We start from the raw sequence: 26,251 nt of genomic DNA on the forward strand, positions 1-26,251 counted from the left end.
CATGCCCATTGTGATCCCTGACCAATGAGTCAAATAGCCAAGTGGAGATAGACTATACTAGATCCTTAGGTGTGAGAACCCATGTTTATGCATGGTAATTTAGAAACCATCATTATTAGTTCATTCTAGTGTTTTGCTGGTAAGAGGTGTCCTACTCATCAAGCTGCAATTCCCATATGCCATCCATCTTACCAACATGAAAAATATCTAATGCCTGTCAATCTCCTGTTGGCTGATTCATCTCTATTTCTCCACAAACTCTCAATTGCTATCAATAATGGTTTAGTAATCATGTTTGCAATAATATTTAGTGCTCTGAGACTTAATTCATCCAAGACATGAATTGATTTAAAGTTACCTTTTATGTCAAAGAAATTAAATAAAAGAGCCTATACACTCACTCAACCAAATACCACAGGTACAAAGGAGTATTTATTAAACACAGTGCTGATAGTCCTAATTGAGAAACACTATCAAGCCTTGTCTGACTTCACCTCTGCATCAAAAACAAATAAACAGGATGTTTGGTAAACTAAGGAGAGAAGCGAACCCATGGAGAGTCCCATGGGCATGATAAAAGACTCTGCTGAGAAAGAGAGATAGAGAGAAATAAGTTAAGCTGGCAACCTCCACTGAATTGCATTGAGTTCCTTTCTCCCCCCAACTTACTTCTGCAACCTTGTTGAGTAACAAGGGACAACAGGGCCCACTGAGCTGTCCGAGGTGAGCATTGAAGCTGATGCCAGCCCTGGGGAATGGGCCAGCCCCTGCAGAAATAACAATGTCAACAAGAGGAGTAAAGTGACCACACATAGTGGTTCTTGACAGTGGGCAATCGAAGGTCACATCACAGAGCTGAATATATGCACCATAGAAAGGCATTGACTTCTTAGTCTGCACCAGGAGAATGTCGCGGCACCCAGAGTCTGCTGTGGAGGAGGACCAATCTGCAAGTTTCTGCTCCTTGGTCTGGGCTTTCATTTTTCATCTGTAGAGCTAGAGTCAGAGTGATTAGGTTCAAATAATAGGTCTTCCAGTTATTAGCTATGGAAACTTCGGCAAACCATTTAACCTCTCTGAGGATCACTCTCCTTGGAAAACAAGAGAGCTCTCTTGTTTTGGTGCCTGGAACACAGAACACAGCATTGTTAGTGACTATCACTTTTCATGCCATCTGCTTTAGAAACTTCCTCCTTGCTGAGAGGAGGCTGTTGAGAGGAAAAGGCCAAGACACTCTGAGTTTGATCCTCAAACCAAGAATTAGTCCTGGGGTTTATATAATCCTGCAAAGGAGGGTTGAAGCTGAAACAGATGGTTCAAGTGATTTTCTTTGTTACTAGATGTGGATTTTTGGATTCATTCTATGGCATTGGCCCTTCTGAAAAGCAAAAGCAGTGGATTTCCAAAGACCTAAGTTTCTCTGCATAACAATGTTAACAGGTTATCTTGAGTTAAAGTTATGGGGTGGGGAGCGACAGGGTTGCACCTCTGCATCTTTAAAGAAATGTCTCTTTCACAGCTACAGGATTAGGCTGTCCTTCTTGGTATAATATCGCTTGTTCTTGGAGGTGTTCCTATGTTACTCTTCAAGCATTTGGTCATAGATCTTGGAGGAGACCCTGAAGTTGACAGAAAGCCTGTGAAGTTCTGGTCAACACTGTGACTGGAAGAAAGACAGAAAAGAAATGGCTTTGGCTTGGCTTGGACTGTTGAGAGCTCACAGATGGTATTTTCAAGATCAAATAAGCTAACGTTTGAGAAATATTTTGATGTGTAACTGGGTTCAAATATATCTCAAGGACCAAAGGGCAAGATTGTATTCCCATGGGTGGGTTGTTTTCTTAAAGAAGATTGATTTCTCATTGTCACTCATATTTTCAAAAGGTTAATCGTGGGACTGGAAAATCGGAACTTGGAATGTGAGCCCTAGAATTAAGTGAGGAAATACTGCCTCCTGTTTCTAGGTCTTGGGATATGACTCAATTGGATCTTTGGCTGTCATGCTCAAGGACACTTCCTTTAGGGTAGACCTAGTGGCAGGTAACATATTAGGATAAGGAAAGGAGGCCAGCCTCCACCCAGTGAAGAGCGCCAGAATTAAGAGAAAGAGGAGAGCAGTAGTGGGACCCTGTGAAGGGGCCTGGGCCTATGGACTCAAGGCAGCCATTGATGACATTTGGTCTAATCCCTTTGTGTGCTACTCTTACCTGTAATAGCCTACTCTTCAGTCAGCATGCGATAACTTCTACATCAGTAGAGGAATAGCAGGAGGTATTATTATTGGGGAAGAGTTGGTTCAAGGACAGCTGAGTCTATAGAGTCTTGAGCCTTGACTCTACAGAGGCAGCATTCAGAAGAGCCAGCCAGAGCCAGATGATGCCCTGAGGTGGGAAGAACACAAGAGGCTTTTGGTGAACACATCAAATTGCCCAGAAAGCCCAGACAGAGCAGGGAAGGGACAGGCGCTCAGATTTCTATGAACCACAGATTAAGGGGAAGTGTGTTTCCTCAATTGGGATGTCAGGGTAGGCAACTGTGTCCCCTTCTTGCTGAATGACTTTGTGTAAGTTACTTACCCTTCTAAGTTCCAGTTTCTCTTTCTGGGGAATGAAAATAATAATAGTGATTACTTCATAGGGTTCTTGTGAAGATTAAATGATCCATGGTAATAATCCAAGTTCTAGAAACTTTCAATATTAATATATTACTACCCCAGGAATGCTGGGAAAGGGAATTAGTGCAGTAAGCAAAAACCATTACAACTAATGGCCAGGTAAATTCACGTAAGGTGTTTAGGTAGAAATGCAGCATAAAGAAGAGGCGTTCTTAGCTCATCACAGACTCAGATGAAGAAACAATGCTGACCTGGGAATCTGATATATTGCTGGGCTGCTAGAAGCACTCAGGCTACCTCTTTCTCTGCAAACTAACAGAACTGGGTCCCACACCAGCACCTCAAGCCTTGAATCTCACCTTCCCTAAGCAGAGTCACGTTAGCAGAAATCCACTTGCAGTGGCCCAGGTACGATTCAGGAGAGGGTTAACCCCGCAAACTCCACCAGAAATGGACGTTGAGGAGTTAGTACTGATCTGCCTCGACCCATTTTCCTCAAGCTCTACTTTAGCTGAGGCAACAGCACCAGAATTTTGCTATAATTCTATTTGGATCTCTCATTAGACAGGCATGCTCGTACCGGGCAACTTGATACTGCCATGGAAGTCTTTCTCAGCCCTTCCTGGCCTGTCCCTCCAGCGCCTTCCAGCTGGCTTCCTGTGGCATTCCCTTGGGCATCTGGGCTCCTGCCACAGGGCTCTGCTTGCTGACCCCAGAGCTGTTCCCTCCCCAGTGTTGCTGCCTTCTTCTTGGGGTTACTGCTTTATGATAACTTCCCATATCTGTAGGCTGAGTTAAGAGTGAAGTGCTTGCCTTTGGCAGTCTATTAGGATATCATGTTTACCTTTTTCATAGTGTTCTGTATAATCACTGACCTCCGAGTCTTTTCTCTTGCTAGAACACGTACTGTTTAGGGGGGAACGGCCACATTGTCTTTCTGTGTTCCTATTTCAAGCTCAATGTTTATTCCTATTTCTAGCATAGTAAGCTTTCTTTAAGGGTGTGCTAAATAAATTCATGAATAAGTGGAATGGACTCAATACAGAGTAGTTAAAATGAGAAAAGGTAGTCATTTATAAGTTTATTAATTCATTGAGCACCTACTGACTGCCGGACAGCCCTCCCTGCACTGAAGATGTAGCAGTGAATAGACCCCGGCCCTGCTTGGCGCCTGCGCGGTCCAGCGTGACAGACCGGAGGGAGATGAGCAGATGGTGTGTTCTCAGTGGGCAACGTGTGGGATAAAAATAAAACAAGTAAAGGTAGGGCAAGCCATGATTATTGCACTGAGCATTTTAAAGACATTTTTAAGACAAAAATTTTAAGTACAATGTTGTAAACACTAAATAAAAATAAGAAAGTAAGAAAAACAACTCACTTATATTTTAGAAGTAAATAATAGGGTTTATAACCCTGGATTAAAAATTTTAAATGTGTTAAAGGACCAGAAATAGGCAAAATAACAAATTTATTTAATCTTTTATAAAATGACTATGAAGTTATTATTTTGCTTTTGTCTCTTACAGTTAGTTAATTTCTTTCTGCATATGCACAGGTGTTCTTACATGCCGTCAGGGATGTGTTGCTTTTGTTTCCCTTGACTGTCCCCTCCTTCCATTATGGCAACCCATCTGTGTTAGTGAACTAGTATGTAACCTTCCTTGTCTTTTCCTATGCTAACATAATCATCTACATGTGCATGTGTGCGCGCACCTACACGCTCATTTACATAACAGGTTTTTCTCTGTTTGTCTTTTTTTTAAATTAAAATATAAAGAGCAGATATTATTTACCCCTTTCCACATCTTGCTCAGTGAAACCTCATGTAAATCCTACTAGAGCAAAAGGTTCTAGTCCCATTTTTAACAACAGCTGCATAGTATTCCATGGTATGGTCAAACCGTATTTTCTCAGTCATTCCCTTATTTATAGGCATTAATTTTGCTTCCAGTTTTTTTTTTCCACACTAACAATACTTCAATGTGTCCTTGAATATATATTCTGGTTAGATTTCCAGCAATGAAATTATTAGGTTATGTGTGTGTGTGTGCATGCACGTGTGTGTGTATTGAGAGAGATTAATTTTATAGGTATTGCAGATTGCTTTTTATAACAGCTGTAACATTTCACAGTGCCATCAACAATATGTTAGCATTCCTTTTCCTCCACACATTCTCTAGAAATAGAACTTGTGAAATGACATTTCACTGTTTTATCTGCATTTCTCTACTAGTGATTTAGATTTTGTATTTGGGTTTTAGTAATTCAATGGATATCATTTTTAAGTAAACATTTTATAGAAGGAAAGCAAATCCTATGTATCAGATCAATGAACAAATCCCCATAACCAGCATCCAGATAAGAAATAGAATATTATCAGCTTCCCGGAAGTCCCTTCAAGGCCTCTACTAGTCACTAACCCCTCTGCCCCAAGGAAAATCACTATTCTGACTTCTATCACCACAAATTACTTTTGCCTACTTTTGAAATTTATATAAGTAAATTGTACAGTCTGTATTCTTTCCAATATTATTTTGTGAGATTCTTTCATATTGCATAAAGCAGTAATTCTTTTCGTTTCTTTGCTATAAAGATTTACATTATGTAAATAAATTTACCATTTATCTATGCAAGTGTTGATGAATATTTGGGTTGTTTCCAATTTTGACTATTATGAATAGTAATTCTATGAGCATTTTGGTACATGTCACTCTTGCTGAGTACATATCAGTTGGAATTGATGGACCATGGGTATCCATTTGTTCACATTCAGTAAATACTGGTAAAAACCTAGTGTCAGAGACTACTGCCTAAAATGATTCTTTTTTTTTTTTTTGCACTTTTCTGAAGCTAGAAACGGGGAGAGACAGTCAGACAGACTCCCGCATGCACCCAACCAGGATCCACCAGGGGGCGACACTCTGCCCACCAGGGCGCCTTTCCGGGGCGTCACTCTGTTGCGACCAGAGCCACTCTAGCGCCTGGGGCAGAGGCCAAGGAGCCATCCCCAGCGCCCGGGCCATCCTTGCTCCACTGGAGCCTTGGCTGCGGGAGGGGAAGAGAGAGACAGAGAGGAAAGAGGGGGGGGGAGGTGGAGAAGCAGATGGGCGCCTCTCCTGTGTGCCCTGGCCGGGAATCGAACCTGGGACCTCTGCACACCAGGCCGACGCTCTACCACTGACTAAAATGATTCTTACCAATTTACACTACCCAGTAGTGTTGGACGGCTCTACTTGCTCTATATCCTTGAAAGCATTTTTGCTTGTAATTTTAGCCTGTTGATGTGTTTTCTTTAATTTGTATTTCCTTAATGACTAATGACATAGCACATCTTTTATATTTTTATTGGCCATTTAGATATTCTCTTTTGTAGCATGTTTATTCAAGTCTTTTACCCATTTCTCTAGTGGTTTATTTATCTTTCATGATTTATAAGAGTTCTCTAGTATAGCTGCTGGACACATGCTCTTTCTCACCTTTGTCAGATATATCTATTTTAAAATGTCTCCCACATTGTTGCTTGTCTTTTCTTTCTCTTACTGGTGTTTTTTGATGAGTAGAAACTCTTAATGTTTATGTAGTCTGATTCACCATTTTCACCCATTGTACTTAGTGCTTTTTATATTCTATTATATTTTGGAAATCTTTGTCTATGCCAAGATCATAAAACCATTCTCCTGTGCTATCTAGAACAATGTTTCTCAACCTCTCTTTTTTTTCATTATCGCCTGTGATGGACAGATGTTAAAGTGGTTCCCATCATCCCTATGTTCTAGTATTTATGCCCTGTGAAATCTTCTCCCTCTTGAGTACAGAAGGGACCTGTGACTTGCTTCTTGCCAATAGAATACAGCAAAGGAGACAGGTTGTTACTTCCCCCATTATGTTACCTAAGATTGTAACAGCGCTCTTGCTAGGGAACATTTTCCTTTGTTGGTTTTGAAGAAGCAAGTTTCACTATTGTGAGCTTCCTAAGGAGTAGAACCATGAAGCAAGGAACTGAGAGTAACCTCTGGATCAGTGGTCCCCAACCTTTTTTGGGCCATGGGCCGGTTTAATGTCAGAAAATATTTTCACTGACTAGCTTTTAGGGTGGGACAGATAAATGTATCACGTGACCGAGACAAGCGTCAAGAGTGAGTCTTAGACGGATGTAACTAAGGGAATCTGGTCATTTTTAAAAAATAAAACATCATTCAGACTTAAATATAAATAAAACAAAAATAATGTAAGTTATTTATTCTTTCTCTGCAGACTGGTACCAAATGGCCCACGGACCGGTACCAGTCTGCAGCCCGGGGGTTGGGGACCACTACTCTGGATGACAGTCAGGAAGCAACTAAAGTCCTCAGTACCAATACTTGTAAGGAATTGAAAACTACCAATGACCATGTGAGCTTGGAAGTAGATCCTTCTTCAAGCAAGTTTTCTGAAGACCCAGCCCTGGCCAAATCCTTGATGCAGTCTTACAGATGACCCACATTAAGCCATGCCCAGACTCCTGGTCTACAGAAACTGTCACATAATAGATGTATTGCTTTAAGCCACTAACTTTGTAGTAATATTGTTATGCAACAATAGATAATTAAAACATCACAACCCTAGAAGAAAGAGATGATATAGTTTGTTCCTAATAATTACCTGTTTCACTAGTGTGCAACTTTATACTACATATATACTTATATCTGTTTATGTACTATATGTATAATATATATGTGCTTTATACAAAAAAATAATTAATTTTTTTCTCCCCCACAAACCAATTTTTACCCCCCTGGGGGCAATATCATCTCTGTTGAAAATGCATGCAATGGTGTTGGCCACCCACATGTTTTTGTAAATAAACTTTTTTTTTTGTATTTTTCTGAAGCTGGAAATGGGGAGGCAGTCAGACAGACTCCTGCATGCGCCCCACTGGGATCCACCTGGCATGCCCACCAGGGGGCGATGCTCTGCCCATCTGGGGCGTTGCTCTGTTGCAACCAGAGCCATTCTAGCACCTGAGGCAGAGGCCATAGAGCCATCCTCAGCACCTGGGCCAACTTTGCTCCAATGGAGACTTGGCTGCGGGAGGGGAAGAGAGAGACAGAGAGGAAGGAGAGGGGGAGGGGTGGAGAAGCAGATGGGCGCTTCTCCTGTGTGCCCTGGCTGGGAATTGAACCCAGGACTCCTGCACGCCAGGCCGACGCTCTACCACTGAGCCAACCGGCCAGGGCTGTAAATAAACTTTTATTGAAACACAGCCATGTTTGTGTTTCACCAGGAATTTAATTTTTACCTATAATGTTAGGTAAAGGTCAAAATTCTTTTTACATTCCAAGTGGATTTTCAACTTACTCAGCATTATTTACTGAAAAGGCCATTCTTATCACTTACATAGTTGTGTAACCTTTGTCTGAATCCTATGATTGTATGTATCATATGTGGGTCTCTATGTGTATTAGACATAGTTTAGAGACAACTGATATCTATAATATTAAGTTTTCTAATTTTTGATACAGAAACATTTATTTGTCTTTCAAAATTCTCTCAATGATATTTGTATTTTTTGTGTAGAGGTCTTAAACCTCTACATTATTAAGGCCTAAGTATTTGATTTTTTTGATAGCTTATAACTTGCATCATATAAAATTTTTTATTTTTTAATTGTATTCTTCTAGTATATAGAGGTACAATTGATTTTCTTATATTAATTTTGTTCCCAGTGACTTTGTTAAATCCATTATTAATTATAATAATTAAACTTCAAACCTTTCTAGATTTTCTATGAGCACAATCATGTTATCTGTGAATAATGACATTCTATTACCTTTTTTCTAATTAATTTTTATTTTTTTGCCTTAGCACACTGACTGAAATCTTTAATAAACATTGAATAGAGAAAATAGCACATATGCCTGATAGTGGTGGTGCAGTGGATAGAGCATTGACCTGGGATGCTGAGGACCCAGGTTTGAAACCCCATTTGCTGGCTTGAGCGCAGCCTCACCAGCTTGAGTGCAGAGCATTGGCATGACCATGGGATCCCATGGTCACTGGCTTAAGCCCAAAGGTCATTGGCTTGAAGCCAAGGTTGCTGGCTTGAACGAAGGGTCACTGGCTCAGCTGGAGTACTCCCTTGCCCGCTATCAAGGCACGTATGAGAAACAATTAATGAATAACTAAGTGATGCAACTACGAGTTGATGCTTCTCATCTCTCTCCTTTCCTGACTTTCTCTGTCTCTATCTCTGTCTCTGTCTCTCTCGCAAAAATAAAATAAAATAAAAATAAATAGCAGATAATAGTTTTATTCCTGATCTCAAAGGGCAAGTTTTTAATATTACATCATTAAGTGTTATGCTTGCCTTTTTTTTCTTTTTAACTATTACTTATCAGATTAAGGAAGTTATTCTTCTACTCCTTGTTGTTAACAATTTCTTAAAATTTATTTTCTCACCAATCTATATTGTTTTATAAATGTTCTTTTTGTATCCACTGAGATAATCATTCAATTTTTTTCTCAATTATAATTAATGTAGCGAATTATATTAAGATTTTGAATGTTAAAGTGACCTTTCACCTTGCATTCTTGGGTTAGACACAACTTGGTTTTTTATACACATCACTGGTTTCACTTTGCTCATAATTTGTTTCTTTTTGCATTTATCTTCATTAAACAAGTGGGGAAGTACTTAACCTTTTTTTTAGTCTTTGGAACAGTTTATATAACATTGGTGTTATTTCTTCCTTAAATGTTTGGTGAAAACTTCTGGACTAGAGCTTTCTTTGTGGAAAGGTCTCAAATACAGATTCAATGTTTAAAATATAGGTAGTAGTATTCAGATGTTCTATTTCATTTTATGATCTCTTTGGTAAGTTATATTTATCTAGAAAATTGTTTAATTGGAATTAAAACTTCTTGGCATAAAGTTGTTTATAATGCTTTTGTCCTTATATTTTAATTCTTTTTAATGACCATAGAAGCTACAATAAAGTACCCTTTTACTTATGGAATTAATTTATGTTCTTCATTTTTTTAAAGTAAGTTCTGCTAAGGATTTATCAATTGTTATTAGACTCTTCAAAGAATGAACTCTTGTTTCTCTTCTCTATTGTATATTTCTTTTCTCTTTCACTGATTTCTTTTATTATCTTTATATTTTTTAATTTTTGTATTTAATTTTTTCTTTTTCTAAATATTTGAGATACTCAGTTAACTTTCAATCTTTCTTCTGTTCTAATATGTACATTAAAACTATCAATTTTCCTTAAAACACAGTTTTAGCTATATTCCACTAATACTGTTGTTATATTTTCACTATGTTAATTTTTATTTTAAGATTTTATTTATTGATTTTTGGTGAGAGGAAATAGAGAGAGAGGAGAAGCAAGAAGTATCAACTCATAGTAGTTGCTTCCTGTATGTGGCTTTTTTTTTTTTTTTTTTTTTGTATTTTTTTGAAGTTGGAAACGGGGAGACAGACAAACTCCTGCATGTGCCCGACCGGGATCCACCCGGCATGCCCACCAGGGGGCGATGCTCTGCCCATCTTGGGCGTTGCAACCAGAGTCATTCTTGCGCCTGAGGCAGAGGCCATGGAGCCGGTCCCCAGTGCCCGGGCCAACTTTGCTCCAGTGGAGCCTCAGCTGTGGGAGGGGAAGAGAGAGACAGAGAGGAAGGAGAGGGGGAGGGGTGGAGAAGCAGATGGGCGCTTCTCCTGTGTGCCCTGGCTGGGAATTGAACCGGGACTCCTGCACGCCAGGCCGACGCTCTACCACTGAGCCAACTGGCCAGAGCCCTGTATGTGCCTTGACCAGGCAAGCCCAGGGTTTCGAACTGGCGACCTCAGCATTGCAAATTGATGTTTTATCCACTGTGCCACCACAGGTCAGGCCTTTTTTTTTTCTTCTAATTTTCATTGTTAATTCTTTGTTGGTCCATAATTTATTTGGATGCACATAACTGAATTTCCTAACATTTAGGTTTTTTTTTTTCTATTTAGCTTTTTGCTATTAATTTTTAACTTAACTTCAATTTAGTTAAAAACATACTCAGTTTTGTTTAATTTTTAGAAATTTGTTCAGGCCTGCTTTATGGCCCAGCATCTTAAGAAAATATTTCATATTTTCTTTAAAAAATGTGAATTCTGGTTTTGGCTTCACAGTTTGTTTTTTTTACTGTTGTTGTTATTCATATAGCTACACTAACTTTCTTTTGGTTAATTTGTATGGTATATCATTTTTTTATACTTTTACTTTTAATATTCCTTTGTCCTTATACTTAAGTTCTCTCTCTCTCTCTCTCTCTCTCTCTTTAATTCAGTGAGAGGAGGGGATGCAGACAGAGACAGACTTTCTCATGCGCCCTGACCAGGATCCACCCAGAAATTCCACTAGGGGGCGATGCTCTGCCCATCTAGGATGTTGCTTCATTGCTCAACAACCCAGCTCTTCTCAGAGCTTGAGGCAGAGGCCATGGAACCATCTTTAGCGCTGGGGCCAACTCACTCCAATTGAGTCATGGCTGCAGAAGGGGGAGAGAGAGAGAGAGAGAGAGAGAGAGAGAGAGAGAGAGAGAGAAGGGGGAAAAAGATGGGGGAAGGGTTGAGAAACAGATGGGCACTTTTTCTGTGTGCCCTGACCAGAAATCAAACCCGGGACATCCACATGCCAAGCTGACATTCTACCACTGAGCCAACCAGCCAGGGCCAAGTTCTGTCTCTTGTAAAAAAAACAAACAAACACAAAAAATACTGTTGCTATTGTTTTAATTTGGTCTTATAATTGTTTTAATTGATCTATAATTGTTTTAATTTGGTCTTGTAATGTATGACTTTTGCTTAGAGTTTTTAGTCTATCTACATTTAATCTAATTACTAATATATTGGAGCATATGTCTACCATGTTATCATTTGTTTTATATTCATACTTGTACATCTGCTCTTGTTCTCTTGTTTATTCGACTTTATTGCTGTCTTCTGCATTAAACAAGTATTTTTAAATTCTATTTTCTTTGTTAGCTTATTGGATATGCACTCTTTAATATTTTTAGCATATATGAAATCAACATAGATATTGATTACCACATATATTATCACTAGACATTACTATATATATTATTAATCTATTTCAGGCAATGTAAGCACCCTACAGACATCCTCTTCAGGCTTTTGTCTTATTGCTCCAATGGGTTTTAATTTCACATATATTTTATATCCCATGAGACTTTATTATTACTGGAGTTAATACTCATTTAGATTAATTCCCATATTTACTCTTTTGAAGGTACTATGTCTTTCTCTGCATCCCAGTCCAACGCTCTATCCTCTGCGCCACCGCCTGGTTAGGCTACTATGTCTTTCTACTTGGAAACTTTTAAGATTTTATTCTGGCCCTAGCCGATTTGCTCAGTAGATAGAGTGTGTGAATGTTCTGGGTTCAATCCCCAGTCAGGTAACACAGGAGAAGCGACCATCTGCTTCTCTACCCCTCCCTTTTCCCCCACCTCTCTCTTCCCCTCTTGCAGCCAGTAGCTCGATTGGTTTGAGCATAGGTCTCAGGCACTGAGGACAGCTTGGCTGATTCAAGCATCAGCCTTGGATAGGGGTTGCCGGGTGGATTCCAGTTGGGGTGCGTGTGGGAGTCTGTTTCTCTATCTTCCCTCCTCTCATTTAAAAAAGAAAAAAAGATTTTTTTCTTTGGTTTTTATTCTTAAAAATTTTAATATGATTTGGATAGATGTATTTTTTCTTTGTAATTATTGTTTCTGGAGTTCATAGTGATTATTTTTTGTCATCAGTTTTCTTCAAATAGTGCTTTTGCTCCATTTTTTTCTCCTCTCCAGTCTCTAATGTCATGCATGTTATATCTTTTCACTAAGCCCCATATATTCCTTATCTTCTTTTTAGTATTTTTCCATACCTTTTTTCTGTTCATGGTTTAATTCAGATTTTTCTACTCCTATATCTTTCAGTGTACTAATCCTCCTTTCAGTTGGGCTTAATCTACTTGAAAAAATATCAGTTTATTTTTAATTTCAGTTATTTTTTTTTTACATTCTGAGGAATGTTTATTTATATATGTATACATATGTATATATGTAATAAGATAAATAAAACATAAAAGGGAAGGGTAGAAAGACCTATTTGATGTAATATTTCTAAATTTTACTTGAAATAGTAAAATATTAATTATAAGAAGGCTGAAAAGTTAAGATTTATTGTAACCTTACAGGAACTATGAAAGAAAGTTTAAAGAAGTTAATTCAAAGCATAATAGATGCATTAAAATAGAATACTGAAAAATGTTCAAATAACTCCAAAGAAGGCAGAAAAGGAGCATAAAGGGACAAAAAAGGGAATAAACAGAAAATGAAGTATAAATGTTAAATTCCAACATATCAATAAATACATGAAATGTAAACAATCTAAATACACCAATTAAAACACAGAAATTATGGAATGTATTATAAAACAAGTGTGTACAAATTACTCACTTTAATAATAATATAAAAGCATAAAAATGTAGTACAATAATAAATAATACATAAATATACAATTGCATTTATATGATAAATATATAAATGGTAAATAATGACTAAATACCGTAAATAAAATGGATAATAATGTGGGCTAAAAATAGAAAGGTGAAAGGTAATTTATGCAAATGCTAATCAAAAGAAAAGATGAAGTAGAAGTCAAAAAAAAAGGTGAAGTAGAATTCAGAACAAAAAAAAGTGACCAGAGATGAAGAGTAATATTATATAATGATAAAAGGATCAATTCTTCAAAAAGCCATAACAATCCTATATGTATATATACTTAACAAGGCTTCAAAATACAGAATGCATAAAAACAAATGGAACTGAAAGGAGAAACACACAAATTCAAAATTATAGTAAGGACCTCAACACTATTCTCTGAGGTAGAAAATCGCCATAGAACTGAACAACATCATCAACTGTATTTAATGAACATTTATAGAACATTGCACCCAATAATAGCAGAGTTCACATTCTTTTTCAGTGCTTATCAAGCATTTACCAAGATAGACCCATCCTGGATCATATAATAAGTCTTAAAAATCTGAAAAGAATTGAGGTCATACAAAGTATGTTGTCTAGCAAAAATGGAATTTATTGGAAATCAATAATTGAAAGATAATAGGAAAATCATCAAATACATGGGAATTAAAGATTATACTTCTAAGTAACACATGAGTCAGAAAACATTTCAAGGGATATTAGAAAATATTTTGAAACAAAAAAGTGAAAATAAATTAACAATTTGTAGGATGCTTCTACAGAAGTGTTTAGAGAGAAAGTCATTGCAATATAAATTCATTGGTTATATTACAAAAGAAGAAAGTTCTCAAATCAATAACCTAAGATTACACATTTGAGGAACTAGAAAAATTAGAGCAAAATAAGCCTAATGAAAGCAAAAATGAAGACGTAATAAAGAAAAGAGAAGACATCAATGGAATTTAGAATAGAAGAAATCAATCAAACCAAAAGCTGGTTCATGAAAAGATCAATAAAATTGATAAAATTAATACAACTATCAGCAATACAACTGCTGCTGGAAATGACAAAGAAACTGACAAAGAAAGAAACTGACAAAGAAAAAGAAAGGGATGACACATATTACTGGTATTAGTGATAAAAAGGGTATAACACTACAGAATTTGCAATCATTAGAGATAATAAGGAAAGAAACAACTCCAAACATATGTATCTAATAACTTGAATGAAATAAAATCCTTGAAAACCAAAAACTACCAAAATTCAATCAAGATTAACTAATCTAAAGAGTTCTGTAACTATTAAATAAGTTGAACTTCAGTTAAAAACCTTCTGAAAGAAAATACCAAGGCTCAAATAATTTCACTCATAAATTCCACTAAACATTTAAAGAAGAAATAACACCAATTGTAAACAATCAAGTACAGAAAACAGAAGAGGAAGGAACACTTTCCCACTTATTTTATAGATTAGCATTACTGTGATAACAAAAGTACTGAAAAAGAAAAAAAAGGTAAACTATAGATTAATATATATAATTAATATTCCTCATAAACATAGAAGCAAAAATATTTAACAAAATATTCATAAATTGAACCCAGAAATACATAAAAAAGAATAATGCACCATGACCAGATTGAGTTTATCCCAGGGTTTATGCAGATTGGTTCAATATTTGAAAATCAATCAAATCACTGCTGCTGGAAATGTAAAATGGTGCAGCCACTTTGGAAAACAGTTTGGCAATTCCTCAATAAGTTAAACATAGAGTTACCATATGACCTCATAATTCCACTCTTATGTGTATTACCCAAGATAAATAAGAACATGTGTCTATACAGAAACTTGTACACAAATGCTATAGCAACATTATTTATAATTGCCAAAAAGTGGAAACAACCCAAATGTCCATCAACAAGTGAATGAATAAACAAAATGTGGTCTGTTCATATAATGAGAGATTATTCACACATCAAAAGAAATGAAGTACTGATATATGCTCCAACATGGATGGACCATGAATGCTAAGTGAAAAAAGCCAGTCACAAGAGACCACATATCACATGATTTCATTCATGTGAAAGTCCAGAACAGGGAAGTCTACAGAGACAGAAAGTAGATAAGTGGTTGCTTGGGGCTGAAGATGATAGCTAAAATAAGGGATTTCTGACCCTGGCCAGTTAGCTCAGTTGATTAAGAGCATGGTCCCGAATCAACAGATTTTCAGGTTCGATTCCTGGTCAGGGCACACACAGGAAGCAGCCAATGAGTGCATGACTGAGTGGAACAAATGAATATTTCCCTTCCCCCTTCCTCTCTTCCTTCCTCTCTCTGTCTTTCTGAAAAAAAAAAAAAAAGAAATTAAGCCCTGGCCAGATAGCTGGAGTGTCTTCCCGGAGTGAGTGTGGATGTTGCTGCTTGGATTCCCATCAGGGTACATACAGGAGCAGCTCCATGTTCCTGTCTCTCGCACCTTGCCTCTCTCGAAACATAAAAATTAAATAAGGAATTTCTTTCTGATGTCACAAAAATGTTCTAAAATCAACTGGTTTGATGGTTGCACATATATGTGAATATACTAAAAATCATTAAAATTGTATACTTTCAATTGGTGAATTGAAGTGGTAAAGGAACTATATTTAAATAAAGCTGTTAAAATTTATATATGCAAAACAAAGAAACTAGAATAGACAAAACAATTTTGAAAAGGAAGAATAGAGTTGGAGAAATTACACCACCTCATTTAAAAATTTACTATAAAACTACAGTAATCAAAAGTGTGACATGTGTGAAGGGACAGACTGATAAATTAATGCCACAGAACACTCACACAAATTTGACCAACTGCTATTTTTTGATACAGTGATCTTCTCAAAGGGTATAATTCATTGGCATTTAATAAAGTGTTATGCAACCATCACCACTATCTAGTTCCAGAAAATTTCATCACCTCAAAAAGAAACACTGACCTCATTAAGCAGTCATTCTTCATTCCCCTCTGTCTAGGGCCCCTTGCAATCTCTAATTTCTAATCAGATTTCTGTTTCTATAGGTTTGTTTGTGCTGGATATTATATATGAATGAAATCATACAATGTCTGGCTTCTTTTACTTAGCATGATGTTTCCAAGGTTTATCCATGTTATAGCATGTACTAGTACTTCATTCCACTCTATGCCTGAATAATATAGCATTGTATGAATATGCCACATGTTGTATATTCATTATTCAGTGGACATTAGGGAAGTTTCCATCTTCCATCTGTTGACCATTTGCATAAGTTTTTATTTGAACATTGGATTTCAAAATTTTGGATATATACCTAGAAATGAAATTGCTGGATCTCCTGGCAATTCTATGTTTAACTTATTGAGTAACAGCCAAAATGTTTTATATAGCTGCTGTGCCATTTTACATTTCCACCAGCAATGTATGAGGGCTCTAATTTCTCTACATCCTCGTCAACATTAGTTACTTTCTATTTTTGTTTTGTTTTGTTTTATTATGGGTATCCTAGTGGGTTTGTAGTGGTATCTCATTGTGATTTTGGTTTGCTTTTCCCAAATGATTAGTGATGTTTTATGCATTTATGCCATTTGTAAGTCTTCCTTAGAGGAACATCTATTCATATCTGTTGCTTGTCTTTTAATTATTGAGTTGTGATTTTTGTGTATTCTAGATATTACACTTTTTTTCCCCCAAAGTTAGAAGCGAGGAGGCAGTCAGACAGACTTCCACATGCACCCTACCTAGATCCACCCGGCATGCCCACTAGAGGGTGATGCTCTGCCCACCCTGGGGCTTTGCTCCGTTGAAGCCGGAGCCATTCCAGGGCCCAAGGTGGAGGCCATGGAGCCATCCTCAGTGCCCGGGTCAACCTTGCTGCAATGGAGCCTTGGCTGTGGGAGGGGAAGAGAGAGACAGAGAGGAAGGAGAGGGGGAAAGGTGAGGAAGCAGATGGGCGCTTCTCCTGTGTGCCCTGACCGGGAATAGAACCCAGGACTTCCACATGCTGGGCTGATGCTCTACCACTGAGCCAACTGGCCAGGGCCTAGATATTACACTTTTATCAGCTATATGATTTGTAGATATTTTTTTCTATTCTTTGGGTTGTCTTTTTACTTTCTGGATAGTGCCCTCTGATGCACAAATTTTCATATTTTGTTACAGTCCAATTTATCTATTTTTTGTTCTCTTGGTCATGTTTTTGTTGTCATATCTACAAAGCCTAGGTAATGAAGATTTACACTCATCTTCTAAGAATTTTATCATTTTAGCTCCTATATTTATATTTTGGTCTTTGGCCCACTTTGAGTTTTTATAGATAATGTGAATTTGGTAAATTGATTTTTGACAAAGGTACAAAAGCACTTCAGTGAAGAAAAGATAGTCTTTTCAATTAAAGGTCTTGTAACAATTGGACATTCATATGTAAAAAATTAACCTCGACTTATACCTCATACCTGTACCTTAGAAGAGAGAAATTCATAAATTAGTTTAAAGAGAAAGTTGGAGAGAACACCAGAATCCAGAGTTGTTTTGGGGTAAAATGGTAAATAGATGGAAAAGGCACCATTCTCTGCCTTTTTACATAGAACCCACAAAGCTTCATTACCCTTTACCCCCTTTCAGGACTGGATTCTTCAGAAGCACACAGAATACACACCTTTGCATGGATAATAGGGGCTCATGCTAGACCATAACAGTGACAACTTGACTATTTTTAGGAACAGGCTAACTTCATAGTGCTTCTCAAAGTAGCCCTCTGTGAGAGAGCCCAAGAAAGTACAAAGTGGAGCCTGATAATGACAACACAATGATGTCCAGGAACTGAACACATTCCCTAAGCCAATTTATTTTCTTACTACCCTGAGAAGTATAAAATCAATCCGAAGCTTCCATAATTATTTTCTCCTATTGCCTGCCACCAATATGCAAAGAAGAGAACTGGGGAATGTAATTTTCTCTGAATCAAGACAGTTGTTCAGATGGTGATGCCAATGGCGTGTGAGTCATGAATGTTTGACTTTGTGTGTGCATGATATATCTTAGTCTTCCAAGACCTCTCTCTTTGAAAGCAGGAGATTGAGTTCATGTATTTCTTATTACTCACAAATCCCCAGAGCTGAGGGCTCCTGGCTATTCCATAGAGCTGAAGAATGAATTCTAGTTGTAAACAACAGTTGCTATGATGACAGGTATTATGGTTTATCTATTAGTTTCTCAGAAGCACTGGTTCTAGAGGCTATGAGGTGATTAAGGCCTGTACATAAGTTTGCTCTTGGCTCAGCTAAGAGTCTCTTTTTGGTTCATTCATCTTTAGAAGATTGACATGAAGGGAACCCTAGCTTTAGAGCCAGATAAATACGCCCTGGTTCAAACCCTGATCTAATCAGGTTTTAGCTGTGTGACTGTGAGCAAGTTTCTTAAGCTAACTGAGCCTCAGTCTTCTCATGAGTAACAACAAAGATAATAACACTCATTTTGCAGGATTATTGGGAGGATTAAATGCAATAATATAGATGAAAACATATACTTGGTACTCAGAAAATGTTGATCTCTATTCTTTTTTTCTTTATAAAGGGATGACTAAAATTCTGCTCCTTAATATCTATAGCACTAAATTAGGAATTAGGCTTGGTGTAACACTCAAAACAATAGTGATTTAAGTTTGAGAAGTTTATGTCTTTCCCAGCTAGTGTCTAGAATAATTAATCCAGGTGGTCCAGCATGGTCTATTGTTCCAGCATCACTGTGGTCCAGGTGACTCACCACATCCAGGCTCCACACAGAAGGATGGAGGGATGAAAAAGAAGGCTAATGTTCCTTCTTTCAGAGAAATGGCCAGTATTGTCTACATCACATTCCTGCACACATCGTATTGGTCAGATTTTAGTGCCATGGCCATCCTCGCTACAAAAGCTAGGGAATGTAGTCTTTATGCTGAACAGCCATGTGCCCCAGTGGTAATTGAGGGTTCTATTATTGTAGGGGAAAGGGAAATGGATATTAGGGAACAGTTTGAAGTCTCTGTCCAATATCTGCATTTTCTCCTTACTCTTAGTCACAGGTAAAGTTTTTAAGCATAAGTGCAAGCTATGTAGATAATGAATAGAATCAAATTAATCTTACATCATTAGAAAAAAATGCATAGACTAAATTACATTGGAGAGACATGTAAACAAGAAATCGTAAAAAGAAGAATTAAAGACAAAGGGGATACTAAAAGTTCAGTTTCTATTGATGAAAATTAAAATACTTAGGGACTTTTCAGCAGTAAAGAATCTTTGTTCTGGGCACTTTCTGCATTCTCTTCCAGATCCACTCTTCCATCTCCTCACTGCTCTGGGCCCCAGCAGGCTGACCTATGGGGCCACACTGACAGCTTGCACTTGGGTTTGGCCAATGGAGAGCACCAACAGGAGACGGGGGAGAAGTTGGAGGGTGGGTTTGGGTTGCTTCGTTCCCTAATAGCGTTCCTACAAGGGTGTCACAGGTTGGCCCTATCCTTCCCCTGAAGTCACAGTTCCCATAGTCCTCCTCTGCTTCTAAGTTTGTATATGCTCTTTCTTGTATTTTACAGCCTAAGGAAGGTGATGGTCCTCAGATGTTTCTGGCCTTAGGGTACTGCACTACCACTGTGGTTTCACTACTCCAGAACCATACCTTTGTATATAGTCCTTTTATTAAACCTTCTTCAAATTACCCAGATACAGTGGGCCATCTATTTCCTTTCAGAACCCAATCAATACTTAATGCTCCAAACACTATATCCTCAAAAGCAAATCCCATTAGAATTGTAGGAAGAGATTTTCAAAAGCAAATTTTCTTGAGACATTTTTAACCAACCGCTATTCATCTAAAATGTAAAATTTATATTCTAAATAAAAAGAATATGTACTATTTTCCAATGGCCATGGACAGTTTGGAGCATTGAACAATATCTTCAATATCTCTAATTAATATGGTAAAAGCTAATGTTTTTAAAATACAAAGAACATTGAAACAAAGTTATGAAAGGTTAATAAACACATTTAAATTTTTTAACAAGGCTGGTAGTCAAAATATGCAAATTAAAATGAAATGTCTTTTTTTAAACTATCAAATTAGCAAAGATTGAAAAAATAGTGCTTGCAAGAGTGTGATATGACACTGTTACTCACAGCTGGTGGGAGAATGAACTGATAAAAGCTTTCTGGAAAGAAATTGTTCTTTTCAGACACTAAGACTAAAATATTTGGAATCATCAAGAGTCCTATAAAGATTTATATTCTTTTAACCAGTACTTCTACTTCTAGGAATTTATTATAAAGAAATAAAAAATACAATGCAGATGTGTTTAAGGATGCATTGCACACATTATTTATAAGAGCAAAATGGGAATAGTCTAGATAATTGACAATAGTTGATGGTTACATTATGGTATATGGATGGAAAAATACACAGACATTAAGATAGGAATTTCAAAAACTAAATGAAACCGGACAAAAATCCCAAATAATATTAACTTAACAAAACAGGATATAAAACTATTCTTTCCCTTGTCTGTCATCCCTTGCAGACAGATCTCTCCTTTGGTTCCCAGACTTTCAACTTACAAGCCGACTGATTTGTGCCTCGAGCCTTCCCTCATTCATCTCTCTTATGTTGCGTACTCCTTAACGCTTGGGCTTTCTGGTCTGTGTTCAAAACTTTTGTTGAGTACATTAGAGAGACTGTTGATTCTTTTCAACATTTCTCCCCCATCTTCCTTCTTCCAATAAGAAACAATTTCCTGGTCATACTCATGTTATATCTTTTGGGCTATAGCATATTGGTCAGGTATGGGGATGTGATACAAGATGGCCCATCAAAGCCCTGGTTCCTCTAGAGACAGAAGCTATAAGAATCTGAAAAAGCCCTGTGGTCATGTCCCCCATGGTAAGTGAAACCTGGTCTCAGAGAATAAAGCTCGCACACAAAGAAGAGAGATGCAGATGATATTTACAAAGAGAGTCCAGATGGTATTTGGTCCCTGGATCCAGCTGTCCCTAAAGGCCAGTTCCAGTCCCATTTTGAGTTGGTTACATGAATTTCCCCATTAATGCTTTGAGTTAGTTTGAAATAAATTTTTGTTACTTCCAACCAAGTGTTCTAATGCAACCATTTCCGACCTCTCAGAGTCACTATGATTTCACACTGCAATAGCCCTTCACATTCCTCCCTCAGAGAGCAGTCTTGTCCACCTTCAGACTCTCAACCCACATCTCTTTGCAGGTGACAGAAGCTTTGGACTAGAAATAGAAAGCTTATGTTTCTATTTCTGTTTCTTCCAGCAAAAGCTGTGTGAGCTTGAGGATAACCTTTAACCTATCTGGGTCTTGATTTCTTCATCTATAAAACGGTGGCAATGGATTAGATGGAGTCTAAAATTCTTTTGACCCTTAACAGTTTATGATTCTACAGTTCCAAATTCTATACCTCCAGGTTAGCTCTGCCAAAGCTTTGGTCCTAACTCTGCCCACCTAGCACTTCCAGTTGCATGTCCCACCATTATTGCAGTCAACTACTCTGGCACCATCATCATTTTGCCCCAGAACCTGGTCTTTCCTGTTTCTGCAATAGGACCCACTGCTCTTCCAGACACCAAGACTTCAATATTTGGTAACATTTCTAACTGCTTACATACTTTTATCCCATATGCTTAAGGATCACCAGTTATCATTATTTCTTCTTTGGAATATTCTTGGAGTCATCCAGTTTTGGGTTCTTACTGCCATTTGTTAAGCTATATCTAGGTATATCTCAATCACTGTGTCTTTCACATATCTCTGTATTATATCTGCGTCTGTACTGTATCTCTATCTCTATCTATACTATATGTATGTGTATATGTATATGTGTACGTGTATATATATGTATAGCTATCGCTATATCTTCCATTTCTATCCAAAATTCCAGGCTCATATCTTTACATACATGGTGAAAAATTTTACTCAGATATCTCTCAAGCGTCTCAAACTCATTATCCTCACCTCAAATGACTGCTTCTTCTGTGTTACATGTCTTGAGTAGAGTTGTTATGAGGCACTTGATTTCCCAAACTATTACCTTGGAAATATCCTTACCTCCTTCTCTAATTCCTTCAGCTCTAGCCTAGAAATGATTCTCAGACCTTCCCCTACGCCCTTGAACCTACCTCCTCGGGTTGGCCTAGGTCAGGCTTCCTTTTTCTCTCACTGAACTACTGCAGGGCCTCTTTTTTTATGACAGAGATAGAGAGAAACAGAGAGAGGGACAGATAGGGACAGACAGACAGACAGGAAGGGAGAGAGATGAGAAGCATCAATTCTTCGTTTAGGCACCTTAGTTGTTCATTGATTGCTTTCTCATATGTGCCTTGATCGGAGGGCTACAGCAGACCAAGTAACCCCTTGCTCAAGCCAAGCGATCTTGGGCTCAAGATGGTGAGCCTTGCTCAAACCAGATGAGCCAGCGTGCAAGCTGGCAACCTTGGGGTTTTGAACCTGGGTCCTTGGCATCCCAGTCTGACACTTATTCACTGCGTCACTGCCTGGTCAGGCTGCAGTGGCCTCTTAACAACAATTCCTGCCCCAATTCTCAGCCCACCTTACCCATTATTTACACTGATATTAGAGTGTCCTTTTCAGGGAACTAAACTAACCAAGTCTATCTACCGCTTGGCAATTTTTAAGGCCCATTCTTTTCCTACCAGATTAAATCCAAAGGTTTTAACATGGCCTGAAATGACAAAAATAAAATGAAGGTGTCCTAAGGAGAAAATATTTTGATGAATTCAGATAAAGCTCCCAAGGGAACTTTATAACGAGGACGCGGAGGGTCAAAGATTGGTCCACAGTACCAGAGGTAAGGTCTGCTTTCTGCCCTTGACTCAGTGTTACTTCCACTGTCTGTAGACCTGCTCAAGTTCGCGCTGCTGGGGTCGGCTTCCTGGATCACTGCCGCTCTGGGCTCTAGGGCCAATACATCCTCATTGCACATTGTAGCTTCCGTTCTCCCCTGATCAGGAGTGCTCGGGATTGCTTTTCCTCCCACAGTGAGAGCTGCAGGATCTTAAGCTGGCTAACCTGGGAGGAAAGGACACCCAGCACGGCCAATGGAGACCTGACTCAGCTCTGCACAAGGGTTTGGGGCAAAGTCCCCGCTGGGAACAAATAGCTCCTTTGCTTTATTTTGTCTTGTTTGTGTAATCCCTTTGGGGATTATGGGGAAAGCTGACTGTTGAAAGCCATTTTGGGGAGCCACACCTGGGCCATTTTTGTCTCTATAAATAGCAATCTGTGCGCCGCTCTGATACAACTCAAAACCCTCATGATTACTTTTTGTCATACCAAGCAGGAAGAATAGGGAAGGATGGAAACATGTTTTCTGGCAGATGGCATCAGAGAACAGATGACAGGGAGAAGACGGGTCAGTCAACTCCTACTGAAAGAAAACATTGGCTTTCTGTGCCTGAGACAGAAATCTCCATTCTTGGAAGTATAGAACAAATGTGGTTAGGAAGGAATGTGAATATAAAAATAGAAGTAGGTGGTAAGAGAGCAATTTATTGCTTTTGAAAATATTTAATGGCAATTTTTAAACTTTAAAGAACAGTTTGAAACTTAAATGTAAAAAGGAAGAAAAGTTACTCAGAGTCCCACCAACCAGAGATAAACCTTTCTTAACATTGATATCTTGTTCCCTCCATTCCCTTTTTGTTTTAACTACGCACACATTTTTTTTCTTCTATTTATTTTCCAAATTGCAATCTTTATATACACAAAATTTGGTATTCTGCTTTTCCTAGAACATTACAGAATAATCATATTCATGTTTTATTACACAGCTCTTATAAACTTTTGCTAATTCAACAAAATACTTACCAAACACCTACAATGCCCAAGCGTGGGCTGATCACAGCGAGGCCTCTTCTCTCAGCGTGTTCACAAGCAGCTGAGGCTCAGGGACAGGCAGGCCTGCAGGCACCTGAGCGTGAGACAAGGGCGCAGATAGGATCAAATGCAGGATCTGAAGGAGCACTGGGAAGGGCCCAGATGTCTGTGGTGTGGGTGTCAGAGGAACTTCCCAGAGGAGGAGGAGGAGGTATCTCAGCTGAGTTCTGCAGGGTGAGTAAGAATTATCCAGGAAAAAAATGTGTGGGGAGAAAAGCTGTCCCGAGGTCTAGAAGAGAGTGAGAGCACGCGGAGGTGAAGAACATTTGACGCAGGGAGGATCTAGAGGTCGGGGGTGAGCATAGGAGGGGCAGGCTCGCTAGGAGGGAGAAGCAAGAGAGGTAAGCCACGTGGTAGGCAGGGTCATGAGGAGCCCTCTCAGCCTGTCGAGGAGTCTGAACACCCTCTGGCTGGTAATGGGGAGCAGGGAATGTTTTAAGGAAGGGACTGACAGGTCAGGGCTGCATTTTAGAAGAACTACTTAGGCTGTACTGTGAAGGACACCTTGTAATGGGCAAAGATAGTGTCTGGGAAACCAATTAGGAAACTCAGCAGTAATCCAGATAAGGGTTGATGGATCTCTAAATGATTTTTTCTATCCCAGCCCTGGTCACTACCAGATATAGAGGAAACAGCCTTCCACAGACATCCTCACTGACTTTTCTCAGGGGTCATCCTGGTTGGACACACATAGCCTCAGAGAGGGCTGATTTGTAGCTTTCTACTGATCTTCCAACCCCCCCTCTCTCAGGATGTATACTTCCCTAGCTTTCTCCATAATTGTGTCATATCTTATTTTTATACTATAGCCTTCATTTCTTTTTGTTTCTTTCTTATTTTTTTTAGGTGAAAGAAGGGGAGATAATGAGGCATATGTCCCGACTGGGATCCACCCAGCAACCCCACCCAAGGACAATGCTCCTGTACCAAGCTATTTTTAGTGCCTGAGGCTAACACCCTCCAATGGAGTTATCCTCAGTATCCAGCACCACACTGAAACTAGTTGAGCCACTGGTTGTCAGAAGAGAAGAGATAGAGAAGGGGAGGAGAGAGGGAAGAAGCAGATGATCGCTTCTTCTATGTGCCTTGACCAGGAATCAAACCCAGGACGTTCATATACCCAGCCAACATTCTATCCACTGAGCCACAGACCAAGGCCTATATCTCACATTTCTTAATACTTACCATGTATTTGCTTTCTGATGTGGCCCTTTGGTCCCCAGTCACACTGGTCCATTACTATGTTCTTTCTTATCTTGCATGGAATAACCTAGTTTTCTTCTATAGTGTTTGTCTCTACTACACCGTTAAGCCCCTCAGGAGCAGGGGCTTAATATGTTTCATTCCTGAGAACTGTGCATGGAAAAGTTGCTCAATCAGTTAAGTGAACGAGTGAGTGAGTGCGTGAATAAATAAATTAATGAATGAATAAATGAATATGTAGACCCAAAGCTCATGAGAGAGAGCTGAGCTGTAGATAGAGATTCTAGTTGCTGAAGCCATGGAAGTGTGGGAAATTACATGGGGAGAGGGTGGAGCGAGAAGGAAGGAAGAGGATTCAAAACAGAGTTTGGAAGAGGGCCCATGATGGAGAAAGAGGAGCTGCTGCAGGAGGGCAGGAGCCAGTTCAGGCGTGCTGGGCTGAGAAGGCCAAAGGAGAGGAGCACTTGGAGATGGAGGGAAAGGGCCATGACTGCTGGAGTTAGATTTAGCAACAGGAGGCCTTGGAGGGCAGCTTCAGGAAAGTGGTGGGAGGCCACACCACTAGGGACTGAGGAGAAAGTGAGGGTGAGGAAGGACAGAGAACAAGTGCGTGTGCTTCCGAGGAGGCGGCTGAGGATGGGAGGTGGGGGTGAGGGCAGCGGCAGGAGCGATGTAGTTAAACGAGGCAGACCAGTGCCGATGGGAGGGACCGATGGGAAGAGAGAGGCTGAATGATAGGTGCAGGGGGAGATCAGGGTGCGAACTGAAAGAGGGCTCTGCCTGAGAAGGTCGGAGCAGATGCCTGCGTGACTCTCGCTGGGGATGGACAGGGCAGGAAAAATTTGGAGCAGACAGCTCCCTATGTCAGCCAGAGTGAGGGACTGTTGTCAGGAATCCCTGTGTGTCTGGGGACAGGAGATCCAGCCCTTCAACCCATTGCAGTGGGCAGTGGGCGGCAGGCTGTCTGTGCAGAGGGC

This window comes from Saccopteryx leptura, chromosome 3, assembly GCF_036850995.1.
Source record: "Saccopteryx leptura isolate mSacLep1 chromosome 3, mSacLep1_pri_phased_curated, whole genome shotgun sequence".
Taxonomy (NCBI): Eukaryota; Metazoa; Chordata; class Mammalia; order Chiroptera; family Emballonuridae; genus Saccopteryx; species Saccopteryx leptura.